This window comes from Musca autumnalis, unplaced genomic scaffold (genome assembly GCF_047663935.1).
Source record: "Musca autumnalis isolate F117 unplaced genomic scaffold, ASM4766393v1 scaffold_5, whole genome shotgun sequence".
Classification (NCBI taxonomy): Eukaryota; Metazoa; Arthropoda; class Insecta; order Diptera; family Muscidae; genus Musca; species Musca autumnalis.
Genome location: NW_027412088.1, coordinates 139,315,040 through 139,332,002, shown reverse-complemented (window position 1 = coordinate 139,332,002; position 16,963 = coordinate 139,315,040).

Sequence of the window (16,963 nt, the reverse complement as noted above, 5' to 3'; positions counted from 1 at the left end):
TTTGGGACAACATTCCAATTTTATCAATATATGAGCCCGAGCTCAAATCACATATTTTCCCAAAATGGATGCTATGTAACTGTCCAAAAGTGATTTATTTAGATAATTTATGGAGTAGTGTGGAGACAAATATAAAAAATCGTAACATCTAAAGTATAGGAACCCTGAAATATGCCTTGCAAGAAGAATGGGGAAAAATTCCGATATCACATACATATTTAGCGAAGCTCAGGAGCATATATTATCCATAAGAACAACTTCAAAGCGTACTAGGATCTCAAGATAATTAGTCCCACTGTATTTCCTGGGGTTTCATAAACTACCAGACTGAAAAACTCAAAGCAATCTGCAAGGGTCCGCCTTAACGAGCTATACGCGAAGTCTGACCTTAAATAACGCCAATTAAAGCACAAATATGTTCCTAGTTTGTCTAAAATATATCATAGACAACCAGAGACATTCGATAAAGCAATAAAATGTAAAATTTGTATTGCATATTTCATAAATTTTACGGTAATCTTAATATTTCGTTAGGTGTATGTACACTTTTTCCCTATTAATTTTTTAATTTTTATAGAATTTACCGTTATTCGTATTATGGAATATATTTTGTTGTATGTAATATTGTTTATTAGGGATATGAGATAGAACTATGTATGTACATGGATTTTAATAAAAATGCTTCCTTACCCTTAAAACCCGAGATTTATAGGGTGTATGTAGATTTTTTTGGTCGACTGTATATGTACACATAGCCCAGAAAGTCTGCGTTCACCTTATTACTTTTCAAAAACGATGCTAAAACTTTAATAAATAGGTAAATGAGATCAGTTTTTCTTTCATAAATATGTTATTGGTACTCTTTTCTACCAGAACAAAAAGAAAAATTCCAGAAAATATATTATAATTACGAAATAACAGTAAAAAAGTGTTACAACTGCTAAATTAGAGCCCCAAAAAGTCTGCGTTCACTTTGTATGTTGCAATAATACCGTTAGTTTTTTTGAATTTTTTTGACGTTTTCTCCCATTTTTAATCAATATTGTCACAACTGGTCATTCTTTGAGGTCGTTTGCACACTTAACTTGAAGAAGTAAAGTATTTCAAGAATGGAAAACAAGGGCAAAGAAATTGGCGTCGATAAAAGGAAAATTCTAGGTAAATAATGGAAAAAGCTATCGAAATATTGGCGAAACTGTAAGTAGAACATATTAGTCTATATATAGAGTGATAATTAACTATAAACAAATCGGAATTTTGAAGTCAAAGCCCACATCTGGACGGCCAAAGCTCAGTTTTGGACGGTCAAAAATATTATCAGAACGGGAGGAGCGTAACATAACTAATATAGTTAAAACAAACAGTCAGATAATTACTTCGAAAATTGCAGATAATTACTTCGAAAATTGTTGAAAATGTGAAAATGGCATCCAAAAAAGTATTTGTGCACAAACGCCAGAAAAATACTGCATAAAGCTGGATATCACGGTATAGTCGCACGGCGAAAGCCGTACATATCACTAGTGAAGAGGCAGAAGCATATTGAATTTGCTAATGAATACATAAACAAGCCTCCAGTATTCCGGAATCAAGTCATATTTTCGGACGAAAGCATGTTCTATATGTTTGCAATGAAAGGACTTCAAACTGTTTGGAGAAAGCTCGAAAAGCGCTTGAAAAACAAAATCTTGCTTTACACTGTAAAAAATGCCGAGGGTGCTGTTTTGGTTTGGGGGTGTGTAGCAGCTTCTGGAGTGGACTAACCTTGTATTTATTGAATCGACAATGGTTACCTAAACATCATGAAGCGCAATTTGAACCAAAAATGCAGAAGAACTTGGCTTATCTACGAAATTTTGGTTGAAACAACGTAACGTTTCAAAGCATACTGCTGAGATTGTAAGGTTTTGGCTTCTATATAATGCCCAGATCAAGGTTTTGACGTAAAAATTCCGGTCTGTTTATACAGTGAGTGTCAAAAATATTCGGTTTTCAATTTCACCAATAATAACACCTCAGTATTTTAGAACCCCATAACCAATATTCAAAAAACCAAATACTTAAAAAAATGTTGGTCCTGTGGCTATTAAAAAATGTATGTAGCATGGATCCATGGCAACCCTATAAGCGAGAATAACAAAGAACACGTTGTTAACCCTGTTTTCTATGCGTCAAAAACATTCGGTTTTTGTAACTTTTGTTAAATATTTTGGCAAAAAACCAGTCAATATCGAACTTTTTCTGCAATATTAGTATAAATTTCAATATTTGCGAACAGAATCTTTGTTCCTGTGTGCAAAAATATTATATTTTATAACAAATTATTACAATTTAGGGCTAAGGAAAATCGCTATCCTAGAAAAGAGTAAAAATGTTTATATTTCATTATAAAAACGGCAGAAATAAAGGGAATTTTTGCTTATTTTTGAATATTTAGTCGAATACATTTGAAATAATGTGCAAAAGTCACGAAAATATAGAAATAATCGATTTCGTGAAACACATAAGCCAACCAAACCAAGGCCTGGGAGGGAAGGTAGAGGAATATCCTGAAAAATTACGGCTAAACCGCCCTTAATTTTCTTGAAATTGGTCACCGAGCCCTAAATGACTTTCAGAAGATAAAAAATATGCACTTACTTTCCAAAAAAATCGTAAGGATAAAGCCTTTCATGGCCTTGTAACACATCATAAGTCATTGATAAATACATGTCTCCTATAAGCTCCTTCGTACTTTTTGTGTTGGAGTACACAGAAAGGCCGGAAACTTGGTGGTATACTGATTTTCCTGCTTAGACATTCAAAACTAACTCCATTTCACCAGGTTTCTGATGTACATCAAGTTTTGAAGGTACATCAAGGCGAAATTTGAACTAGATTTTTGGTTATGTAAATAAGCCGATGGTGTGTAATGTGTTACAAGGCCATGAAAGGCTTTATCCTTTCGATTTTTTGGAATGTAAGTGCATATTTTCTATCTTTTGAAAGTCATTTAGGACTCGGTGACCAATTTCGGGAAAATTAAGGGCGGTTTAGCCGTAATTTTTCAGGAGATTCCTCTACCTTCCCTCCCAGTCCTTGGTTTGGCTGGGTTATGTGTTTCACGAAATCAATTATTTCTATATTTTCGTGACTTTTGCATATTATTTCAAATGTATTCGACTAAATATTCCAAAATAAGCAGAAATTCCCTTTATTCCTGCCGTTTTTGTAAAGAAATATGAACAGTTTTCTCTTTTCTAGGAAAGCGTTTTTCCTTAGCCCTAAATTTTAATAATTTGCTATGAAATATGATATGTTTGCACACAGGAACAAAGATTCTGTTCGCAATTATTGAAATTTATACTAATATTGCAGAAAAAGTTCGATATTGACCGGTTTTTTGCCAAAATATTTAACAAAATTTACAAAAACCGAATATTTTTGACGCATAGAAAACAGGGTTAACAACTTCTTCTTTGTTATTCTCGCTTATAGGGTTGCCATGGATCCATGTTACATACATTTTTTAATTGCCACAAGACCAACATTTTTTTAAGTATTTGGTTCTTTGAATATTGGTTATGGGGTACGAAAATACTGAGGTGTTATTATTGGTGAAATTGAAAACCGAATATTTTTGACACTCACTGTAGTTAATTATCACTCTATGTATAGACTAATATGTTCTACCTACAGTTTCGCCAATATTTCGATAGCTTTTTCCATAATTTACTTAGAATTTTCCTTTTATCGATGCCAATTCCATTGCCCTTGTTTTCCGTTCTTAAAATACTTTACTTTTTTAAGTTAAGTGTGCAAACGACCTCACAGAATGACCAGCTGTGACAATATTGATTAAAAATGGGAGAAAACTTCAAAAAATTCAAAAAAACTAACAGTATTTTTGCAACATTCAAAATGAACGCAGACTTTTTGGGGCTCTTATTTAGCAGTTGTAACACTTTTTTACCGTTATCTTCGCAAAAATAATATATTTTCTGGAATTTTTCTTTTTATTCTGGTACTAAAGAGTGCCAATAACATATTTATGAAAGAACAACTGATCTCATTTACCTATTTATTAAAGTTTTAGCATCATTTTTGAAAAGTAGTAAGGTGAACGCAGACTTTCTGGGCTATGTGTATGTATATAAAGGTTACTGTTGGAGTGTCAAAATAATGCAAACGTCTTACCATCCTTATAATCCATCATTTGGTTGACCCTCATTTGCAAATCCTTTACTGGGACATCATAGAGGTTAACCATTTTGAATAAATTTTTCTTGCCATGTACCACCTTTGGATGTTGGATGGTGGTATCAGCTTTGCTGCAAAATGATGGTCACTACCACTTCCTTTCCTTTTTGGGAAAAATTTGTGAGCATATCGGTTTGTGCATGATGGACTGCTTTTGTTGGCAGCATCATGATCATCACTATCAGTACTGGCGTCAAAATCGCCACCAACAGCACTGCCACTACTGTTGTTGATGTCATGCGCAACAGCACTGCCACTGCCGATGTTGTTGTTGATGTCATGCGCAACAGCACTGCCACTGCCGATGTTGTTGTTGATGATGCCATGCGCAACATCACTGCCACTGATGTTGTTGTTGATGTCATGCGCAACAGCACTGCCACTGCTGTTGTTGATGCCATGCGCAACAGCACTGCCACTGCTGTTATTTGGTGTGTTCGTTTACTTACAATTTGTTACTGGATGTTGTTCGTTTACTCTGCAGTACCATGCAAAAGACCTTAGTCGATTACAAGAAGTTAATGGACTTGTAAAAATTTGTACACATTATTGAGTAAACGAACAGACCTATTGTTGATGATGCCATGCGCAACAGCACTGCCACTGCTGTTGTTGTTGATGATGATGGCATGCGCAACAGCACTGCCACTGCTGTTGTTGTTGGCGTTAAGGGTTACAGTGCAAGATATTTGTAAGTTGTCTAAAACAGTTATCAACTCATTATAAAATCTGATATCATTAAGGTTAAGATTGCATTGCCCATAGTGTAAAAAATTATACAAGGGTGCCAAAATTTCAAATGGACGTTTTCCAGCAATATTGAAGACACATTGTCAAATGGGTTTTCGTTTACAAGTTGTCTACAAAAAGGGCTAATGGCGCATAACATTACGGCGTTTATGTCGAACATGTAACCACCAGCAATAATTTTACATTTTCTGGCGAGATTTGTTTTTGTTGCAATGAATTGATAAAAAGTGTTGCAATACTTCACATTTGTTAATTTAATTTTACTGAAATTAAAAAAAAATATATATTCATCTATATATACATACGTAAAGTGAATCACAGTCAAAAGTATCCACTTCAGTTACTTTCATTAAAACTGCGATTGCTAAGAATTGGTTAATGATAGCGATTTCATTCCTTTTTATATTTTTACATTAGTGTCTGAACTTCAATATAATTTAGAAATGTCATACCTTAATTGGTCCATATGACCAGAACAGGCTGCCAATGAAAGCAATGAAGACAACTTTAACCTGTTTTGGTCATATAGACCAATTAAGGTATGTCATAGGGCAAATACCGCCTTGGACCCCAAACACACAATTTCAAAAGTAAAGCACAGAGGAGACTCTGTTGTGGTATGGCGTTGTATGAGTGCTTCCGGTGTAGGAAATCGTCTCTTTATCGAAGGAATTAGAGATAAGATGTATTATTTAAACATTCTGAAAGGATAATTTGAAATTTAGGCGCTGAAAAAATTGGATTTGGGACAACATTCCAATTTTATCAATATATGAGCCCGAGCTCAAATCACATATTTTCCCAAAATGGATGCTATGTAACTGTCCAAAAGTGATTCAAACACCTCCCCGATCCCCGGATTTGAATCCTATAGATAATTTATGGAGTAGTTTGGAAACAAATATGTATAAAAAATCGTAACATCTAAAGTATAGGAACCCTGAAATATGCCTTGCAAGAAGAATGGGGAAAAATTCCGATATCACATATTTAGCGAAGCTCCGGAGCATATATTATCCATAAGAACAGCTTCAAAGCGTACTAGGATCTCAAGATAATTAGTCCCACTGTATTTCCTGGGGTTTCATAAACTACCAGACTGAAAAACTCAAAGCAATCTGCAAGGGTCCGCCTTAACGAGCTATACGCGAAGTCTGACCTTAAACAACGTCAATTAAAGCACAAATATGTTCCTATTTTGTCTAATATACAGTGGCACAGGAAAGTATACATACACCCTACAAAACTGCAGTTTAGGCTAAATCGTTGGATTTTTTACAGCAACAACTGCACTGTGTGGCTCCTTGGTGACAAAATAACCATAATTACACAAATTTATTTTAATCTAATACGTATATTTAATACAATTAAAGAAATTCAATTTTCATAACACAGAAAAGTATACATACACCCCAAGGAAATACGAGTATTATCGTAAAATTTATGGAATTAGTAGCAAAATTTATACATTTTTTAGTTTTGGCGAATGTCTCTGGGTGTGTGAGATATATTTTAGAGAAAAGACAATAATTTTTGGGGGTCAAATGCCGTTACTTAGGGTCAAATTTCATATATGCCTCGTTAAAGCTGACCCTTGCTTAATTTTTTGCGTTTTTAGGTATTGTACAGTTTCTTTCATTAAAACTGCGATTGCTAAGAATTGGTTAATGATAGCGATTTCATTCCTTTTTATATTTTTACATTAGTGTCTTAACTTCAATATAATTTAGAAATGTCATACCTTAATTGGTCCATATGACCAGAACAGGCTGCCAATGAAAGCAATGAAGACAACTTTAACCTGTTTTGGTCATATAGACCAATTAAGGTATGTTATAGGGCAAATACCGCCTTGGACCCCAAACACACAATTTCAAAAGTAAAGCACAGAGGAGACTCTGTTGTGGTATGGCGTTGTATGAGTGCTTCCGGTGTAGGAAATCGTGTCTTTATCGAAGGAATTAGAGATAAGATGTATTATTTAAACATTCTGAAAGGATAATTTGAAATTTAGGCGCTGAAAAAATGGGATTTGGGACAACATTCCAATTTTATCAATATATGAGCCCGAGCTCAAATCACATATTTTCCCAAAATGGATGCTATGTAACTGTCCAAAAGTGATTTATTTAGATAATTTATGGAGTAGTGTGGAGACAAATATAAAAAATCGTAACATCTAAAGTATAGGAACCCTGAAATATGCCTTGCAAGAAGAATGGGGAAAAATTCCGATATCACATACATATTTAGCGAAGCTCAGGAGCATATATTATCCATAAGAACAACTTCAAAGCGTACTAGGATCTCAAGATAATTAGTCCCACTGTATTTCCTGGGGTTTCATAAACTACCAGACTGAAAAACTCAAAGCAATCTGCAAGGGTCCGCCTTAACGAGCTATACGCGAAGTCTGACCTTAAATAACGCCAATTAAAGCACAAATATGTTCCTAGTTTGTCTAAAATATATCATAGACAACCAGAGACATTCGATAAAGCAATAAAATGTAAAATTTGTATTACATATTTCATAAATTTTACGGTAATCTTAATATTTCGTTAGGTGTATGTACACTTTTTCCCTATTAATTTTTTAATTTTTATAGAATTTACCGTTATTCGTATTATGGAATATATTTTGTTGTATGTAATATTGTTTATTAGGGATATGAGATAGAACTATGTATGTACATGGATTTTAATAAAAATGCTTCCTTACCCTTAAAACCCGAGATTTATAGGGTGTATGTAGATTTTTTTGGTCGACTGTATATGTACACATAGCCCAGAAAGTCTGCGTTCACCTTATTACTTTTCAAAAACGATGCTAAAACTTTAATAAATAGGTAAATGAGATCAGTTTTTCTTTCATAAATATGTTATTGGTACTCTTTTCTACCAGAACAAAAAGAAAAATTCCAGAAAATATATTATAATTACGAAATAACAGTAAAAAAGTGTTACAACTGCTAAATTAGAGCCCCAAAAAGTCTGCGTTCACTTTGTATGTTGCAATAATACCGTTAGTTTTTTTGAATTTTTTTGACGTTTTCTCCCATTTTTAATCAATATTGTCACAACTGGTCATTCTTTGAGGTCGTTTGCACACTTAACTTGAAGAAGTAAAGTATTTCAAGAATGGAAAACAAGGGCAAAGAAATTGGCGTCGATAAAAGGAAAATTCTAGGTAAATAATGGAAAAAGCTATCGAAATATTGGCGAAACTGTAAGTAGAACATATTAGTCTATATATAGAGTGATAATTAACTATAAACAAATCGGAATTTTGAAGTCAAAGCCCACATCTGGACGGCCAAAGCTCAGTTTTGGACGGTCAAAAATATTATCAGAACGGGAGGAGCGTAACATAACTAATATAGTTAAAACAAACAGTCAGATAATTACTTCGAAAATTGCAGATAATTACTTCGAAAATTGTTGAAAATGTGAAAATGGCATCCAAAAAAGTATTTGTGCACAAACGCCAGAAAAATACTGCATAAAGCTGGATATCACGGTATAGTCGCACGGCGAAAGCCGTACATATCACTAGTGAAGAGGCAGAAGCATATTGAATTTGCTAATGAATACATAAACAAGCCTCCAGTATTCCGGAATCAAGTCATATTTTCGGACGAAAGCATGTTCTATATGTTTGCAATGAAAGGACTTCAAACTGTTTGGAGAAAGCTCGAAAAGCGCTTGAAAAACAAAATCTTGCTTTACACTGTAAAAAATGCCGAGGGTGCTGTTTTGGTTTGGGGGTGTGTAGCAGCTTCTGGAGTGGACTAACCTTGTATTTATTGAATCGACAATGGTTACCTAAACATCATGAAGCGCAATTTGAACCAAAAATGCAGAAGAACTTGGCTTATCTACGAAATTTTGGTTGAAACAACGTAACGTTTCAAAGCATACTGCTGAGATTGTAAGGTTTTGGCTTCTATATAATGCCCAGATCAAGGTTTTGACGTAAAAATTCCGGTCTGTTTATACAGTGAGTGTCAAAAATATTCGGTTTTCAATTTCACCAATAATAACACCTCAGTATTTTAGAACCCCATAACCAATATTCAAAAAACCAAATACTTAAAAAAATGTTGGTCCTGTGGCTATTAAAAAATGTATGTAGCATGGATCCATGGCAACCCTATAAGCGAGAATAACAAAGAACACGTTGTTAACCCTGTTTTCTATGCGTCAAAAACATTCGGTTTTTGTAACTTTTGTTAAATATTTTGGCAAAAAACCAGTCAATATCGAACTTTTTCTGCAATATTAGTATAAATTTCAATATTTGCGAACAGAATCTTTGTTCCTGTGTGCAAAAATATTATATTTTATAACAAATTATTACAATTTAGGGCTAAGGAAAATCGCTATCCTAGAAAAGAGTAAAAATGTTTATATTTCATTATAAAAACGGCAGAAATAAAGGGAATTTTTGCTTATTTTTGAATATTTAGTCGAATACATTTGAAATAATGTGCAAAAGTCACGAAAATATAGAAATAATCGATTTCGTGAAACACATAAGCCAACCAAACCAAGGCCTGGGAGGGAAGGTAGAGGAATATCCTGAAAAATTACGGCTAAACCGCCCTTAATTTTCTTGAAATTGGTCACCGAGCCCTAAATGACTTTCAGAAGATAAAAAATATGCACTTACTTTCCAAAAAAATCGTAAGGATAAAGCCTTTCATGGCCTTGTAACACATCATAAGTCATTGATAAATACATGTCTCCTATAAGCTCCTTCGTACTTTTTGTGTTGGAGTACACAGAAAGGCCGGAAACTTGGTGGTATACTGATTTTCCTGCTTAGACATTCAAAACTAACTCCATTTCACCAGGTTTCTGATGTACATCAAGTTTTGAAGGTACATCAAGGCGAAATTTGAACTAGATTTTTGGTTATGTAAATAAGCCGATGGTGTGTAATGTGTTACAAGGCCATGAAAGGCTTTATCCTTTCGATTTTTTGGAATGTAAGTGCATATTTTCTATCTTTTGAAAGTCATTTAGGACTCGGTGACCAATTTCGGGAAAATTAAGGGCGGTTTAGCCGTAATTTTTCAGGAGATTCCTCTACCTTCCCTCCCAGTCCTTGGTTTGGCTGGGTTATGTGTTTCACGAAATCAATTATTTCTATATTTTCGTGACTTTTGCATATTATTTCAAATGTATTCGACTAAATATTCCAAAATAAGCAGAAATTCCCTTTATTCCTGCCGTTTTTGTAAAGAAATATGAACAGTTTTCTCTTTTCTAGGAAAGCGTTTTTCCTTAGCCCTAAATTTTAATAATTTGCTATGAAATATGATATGTTTGCACACAGGAACAAAGATTCTGTTCGCAATTATTGAAATTTATACTAATATTGCAGAAAAAGTTCGATATTGACCGGTTTTTTGCCAAAATATTTAACAAAATTTACAAAAACCGAATATTTTTGACGCATAGAAAACAGGGTTAACAACTTCTTCTTTGTTATTCTCGCTTATAGGGTTGCCATGGATCCATGTTACATACATTTTTTAATTGCCACAAGACCAACATTTTTTTAAGTATTTGGTTCTTTGAATATTGGTTATGGGGTACGAAAATACTGAGGTGTTATTATTGGTGAAATTGAAAACCGAATATTTTTGACACTCACTGTAGTTAATTATCACTCTATGTATAGACTAATATGTTCTACCTACAGTTTCGCCAATATTTCGATAGCTTTTTCCATAATTTACTTAGAATTTTCCTTTTATCGATGCCAATTCCATTGCCCTTGTTTTCCGTTCTTAAAATACTTTACTTTTTTAAGTTAAGTGTGCAAACGACCTCACAGAATGACCAGCTGTGACAATATTGATTAAAAATGGGAGAAAACTTCAAAAAATTCAAAAAAACTAACAGTATTTTTGCAACATTCAAAATGAACGCAGACTTTTTGGGGCTCTTATTTAGCAGTTGTAACACTTTTTTACCGTTATCTTCGCAAAAATAATATATTTTCTGGAATTTTTCTTTTTATTCTGGTACTAAAGAGTGCCAATAACATATTTATGAAAGAACAACTGATCTCATTTACCTATTTATTAAAGTTTTAGCATCATTTTTGAAAAGTAGTAAGGTGAACGCAGACTTTCTGGGCTATGTGTATGTATATAAAGGTTACTGTTGGAGTGTCAAAATAATGCAAACGTCTTACCATCCTTATAATCCATCATTTGGTTGACCCTCATTTGCAAATCCTTTACTGGGACATCATAGAGGTTAACCATTTTGAATAAATTTTTCTTGCCATGTACCACCTTTGGATGTTGGATGGTGGTATCAGCTTTGCTGCAAAATGATGGTCACTACCACTTCCTTTCCTTTTTGGGAAAAATTTGTGAGCATATCGGTTTGTGCATGATGGACTGCTTTTGTTGGCAGCATCGTGATCATCACTATCAGTACTGGCGTCAAAATCGCCACCAACAGCACTGCCACTACTGTTGTTGATGTCATGCGCAACAGCACTGCCACTGCCGATGTTGTTGTTGATGTCATGCGCAACAGCACTGCCACTGCCGATGTTGTTGTTGATGATGCCATGCGCAACATCACTGCCACTGATGTTGTTGTTGATGTCATGCGCAACAGCACTGCCACTGCTGTTGTTGATGCCATGCGCAACAGCACTGCCACTGCTGTTATTTGGTGTGTTCGTTTACTTACAATTTGTTACTGGATGTTGTTCGTTTACTCTGCAGTACCATGCAAAAGACCTTAGTCGATTACAAGAAGTTAATGGACTTGTAAAAATTTGTACACATTATTGAGTAAACGAACAGACCTATTGTTGATGATGCCATGCGCAACAGCACTGCCACTGCTGTTGTTGTTGATGATGATGGCATGCGCAACAGCACTGCCACTGCTGTTGTTGTTGGCGTTAAGGGTTACAGTGCAAGATATTTGTAAGTTGTCTAAAACAGTTATCAACTCATTATAAAATCTGATATCATTAAGGTTAAGATTGCATTGCCCATAGTGTAAAAAATTATACAAGGGTGCCAAAATTTCAAATGGACGTTTTCCAGCAATATTGAAGACACATTGTCAAATGGGTTTTCGTTTACAAGTTGTCTACAAAAAGGGCTAATGGCGCATAACATTACGGCGTTTATGTCGAACATGTAACCACCAGCAATAATTTTACATTTTCTGGCGAGATTTGTTTTTGTTGCAATGAATTGATAAAAAGTGTTGCAATACTTCACATTTGTTAATTTAATTTTACTGAAATTAAAAAAAAAATATATACACTGACTCAAACAATTGTCCGTACCCCATACAACTTAAATTATATGGGATTATAATTCAAAAAATACTTACCCAAATCGAATGAAGTGATTTGATTTTTTAAAGTACAACAAGAAGTAATAAAATTTGCCAATTAATAATAAAATAAAAAGGAACACTTTTAAGTTTTAACGAAAAACTTAAAAATAGTTCAAAATATATACTCAAAAAATTGTCCGTACCCCATACATATGTATTTAAAAATGGTATATTTTCATGATGTATGAAGTCCTTAATACTTGGTATGATATCCTTTAGCTTCGATTACATCTCTTAAGCGATTTTTCATCGATAAAGCCAATTTTTCGGTGGTATCCGCACCAATATTCCGTCATTCTTGAATAATGACATCTTTCAGCATTTGCTTGTTAGTCATTTTATGCTGTCGAATTTTTATTTCTAAAATACCCCATAAATGTTCTATGGGATTTAAATCTGGGCTCTGGGGAGGATGAGGCAACACTTCCCTAACGTTGTAGAGCAGCCATTCTCTCACAACCATGGAAATGTGCTTTGGGTCGTTGTCGTGCAAGAGACGGTAATCGTCCTGTATGCCGAAATTAGTGGCGCTAGCTTTTAAATTTTCCTTTAAAATGTTTAAATATTTAAATTTATCCATCGTGGTTTTCACGAACACCAAATTTCCCACTCCTCCAGCTGCCATTGCACCCCACACCATCACTGACCCACCACCGTGTTTCACAGTTGCTTTTATATTTTTTAGCTGCAATGCGGTGTTTTCTCTACGCCACACAAAACGTCTTCCGTCCGACCCAAAAATATTAAATATACTTTCGTCAGTAAAAATAACTGATTTCCAGAAGTCGTCAGGCTTGTCTACATATTTTTTGGCGTATTCTAATCGCTGTTTTACGTTCTTTGTCGATATAAAGGGTTTTTACGTGGAACACATGCCTTATACTGGTTGCCATGAAGAACGTTTTGTACCGTTTGTGCGCTTAAAGTGACATTTTCTTCTTTTTAATATTTTTAGCTATTTCCACGGCACTTGTTTTTGGTTCCAGCTTAACCATCCGGTCGATATTTCTTCCCAATCGAGCGTCTATCATTTTTTTCCGACCTCTACCTGGGGCAATTGAGAGTGACCCCGTTTGTTTGTAATTTTGTATCACATATTGGACAGATGATTTTAGTCAAGAAACATTTTTAGAGATTTCAAGATAACTTTTTCCTTCATTATGCAGTTTAATAATCAATTCTTTGATGGCAATAGAAATCTTAGAACTATTTTGATTATTCGAACTCATATTACAAAGTTGTTACAACACACTACTCAGACAAAGTACTTTATAAGACTGGGAAATTGTCTAATTTTACCTCAACTTCAAAAAATTAAAGATCCGTTATGTTAGAAAAAATTAATATTTCTCTCTGGACAATGATCCGATTGAATAAAAACAACAAAAATGAAAGAACCGTTACACAAGATTGAGCCGTACGGACAATTGTTTGAGTTAATTTTTTGACGTATTTTTGTTTTTTTGTATTAAATTATAGTGAAACATATTTATTTAATTATTAGTTGTCAATTATTATAAAGAATTGTTGTACTTTTAAAACAAAATTTGTTTCACTCGAATCGAATAATTATTTTTCGAATTATAATCAAATATATTTTCAGTTGTATGGGGTACGGACAATTGTTTGAGTCAGTGTATTCATCTATATATACATACGTAAAGTGAATCACAGTCAAAAGTATCCACTTCAGTTACTTTCATTAAAACTGCGATTGCTAAGAATTGGTTAATGATAGCGATTTCATTCCTTTTTATATTTTTACATTAGTGTCTGAACTTCAATATAATTTAGAAATGTCATACCTTAATTGGTCCATATGACCAGAACAGGCTGCCAATGAAAGCAATGAAGACAACTTTAACCTGTTTTGGTCATATAGACCAATTAAGGTATGTCATAGGGCAAATACCGCCTTGGACCCCAAACACACAATTTCAAAAGTAAAGCACAGAGGAGACTCTGTTGTGGTATGGCATTGTATGAGTGCTTCCGGTGTAGGAAATCGTGTCTTTATCGAAGGAATTAAAGATGAGATGTATTATTTAAACATTCTGAAAGGATAATTTGAAATTTAGGCGCTGAAAAAATTGGATTTGGGACAACATTCCAATTTTATCAATATATGAGCCCGAGCTCAAATCACATATTTTCCCAAAATGGATGCTATGTAACTGTCCAAAAGTGATTCAAACACCTCCCCGATCCCCGGATTTGAATCCTATAGATAATTTATGGAGTAGTTTGGAAACAAATATGTATAAAAAATCGTAACATCTAAAGTATAGGAACCCTGAAATATGCCTTGCAAGAAGAATGGGGAAAAATTCCGATATCACATATTTAGCGAAGCTCCGGAGCATATATTATCCATAAGAACAGCTTCAAAGCGTACTAGGATCTCAAGATAATTAGTCCCACTGTATTTCCTGGGGTTTCATAAACTACCAGACTGAAAAACTCAAAGCAATCTGCAAGGGTCCGCCTTAACGAGCTATACGCGAAGTCTGACCTTAAACAACGTCAATTAAAGCACAAATATGTTCCTATTTTGTCTAATATACAGTGGCACAGGAAAGTATACATACACCCTACAAAACTGCAGTTTAGGCTAAATCGTTGGATTTTTTACAGCAACAACTGCACTGTGTGGCTCCTTGGTGACAAAATAACCATAATTACACAAATTTATTTTAATCTAATACGTATATTTAATACAATTAAAGAAATTCAATTTTCATAACACAGAAAAGTATACATACACCCCAAGGAAATACGAGTATTATCGTAAAATTTATGGAATTAGTAGCAAAATTTATACATTTTTTAGTTTTGGCGAATGTCTCTGGGTGTGTGAGATATATTTTAGAGAAAAGACAATAATTTTTGGGGGTCAAATGCCGTTACTTAGGGTCAAATTTCATATATGCCTCGTTAAAGCTGACCCTTGCTTAATTTTTTGCGTTTTTAGGTATTGTACTTTATAAAAAGCACAAAATTCGTATCAGATGGCAAATCTTGAGACCCTAAAAAGCTTTGAAGTTGTTTTTGTGCGTAATATACCTTTCAGAACGTCGATAAATGCACGTTTTCCCTCAGATTTCTCAGGAAGTGAATAGATTCCGCGAAATTCTTGGTGCAAATTACATATAGATGGCCTTGAATTGCCTTGTAATATTGTCGGATACAATGCCTGGGCATTAATTGAATCAGAAATGTGACATACAGTCAACCAAAAAAGTCTACATACACCCTATAAATCTCGGGTTTTATGGGTAAGGGATCATTTTTATGAAAATCCAAGTACATTGTTTTATCTCATATCCCTAATAAACAATATTACATACAACAAAAATATATTCCATAATACGAATAACGGTAAATTCTATAAAAACAAAAAAATTAATAGGGAAAAAGTGTACATACACCCAATGAAATATTAAAATTACCGTAAAATTTATGGAATAAGCAATACAAATTTTACATTTTATTGTTTTATCGAATGTCTCAGGTTGTCTATGATATATTTTAGACAAAATAGGAACATATTTGTGGATTAATTGCCGTTATTTAATGCCAGACTTCGCGTATAGCTCGTTAAGGCGGACCCTTGCAGATTTCTTTGAGTTTTTCAGACTGGTAGTTTATGAAACCCTAGGAAATACAGTGGGACTAATTATTTTGAGACCCTAAAGCGCTTTGAAGTTGATCTTATGGATAATATATGCTCCTGAGCTTCGATAAATATGTGAATTCCTGAGTTTTTTATAAATTTTAAAGATTTCACAACATTCCAAGGAGCAAATTACATGCAGAAGCCTTCGAATTACCTTGTAATAATGTCTGGTACAATCCTCGAGCATGCCTTGAATCAGCAATGTAAAAGTATCCGACATTTGTTGCGCTTCAAGTGACCCTAACGGTCATAATACGAGGGCATACTAGTTAACAGTGTAAATTTCATACAAATTGCATGCATTCTTTGGTGGTGCTTTTATTTTGATGCTTTGGAAACTTTAGGAGCGGGTTTGGAGAATAATGTTGTACATTTCTGATTGAGTTAAGGTCCAAAAATGTATTACAAAGTAATTCCAAGGTTCTTGCTTGTAATTTGACCCTTGGAATGCTGTGAAAACTATAAAATGTATAAAAAAAAACTCAGGGATTCGCATATTTAGCGAAGCTCAGGAGCATAAATTATCCAAAAGAACAACTTCAAAGTGCTCTAGGATCTCAAAATAATTAGTCCCACTGTATTTCCTGGGGTTTCATAAACTATCAGACTGAAAAACTCAAAGAAATCTGCAAGGGTCCGCCTTAACGAGCTATACGCGAAGTCTGACCTTAAATAACGTCAATTAAAGCACAAATATGTTCCTATTTTGTCAAAAATATATCATAGACAACCAGAGACATTCGATAAAGCAATAAAATGTAAAATTTGTATTGCTTATTCCATAAATTTTACGGTAATCTTAATATTTCATTGGGTGTATGTACACTTTTTCTCTATCAATTTTTTAATGTTTATAGAATTTACCGTTATTTGTATTATGGAATATATTTTTGTTGTATGTAATATTGTTCAT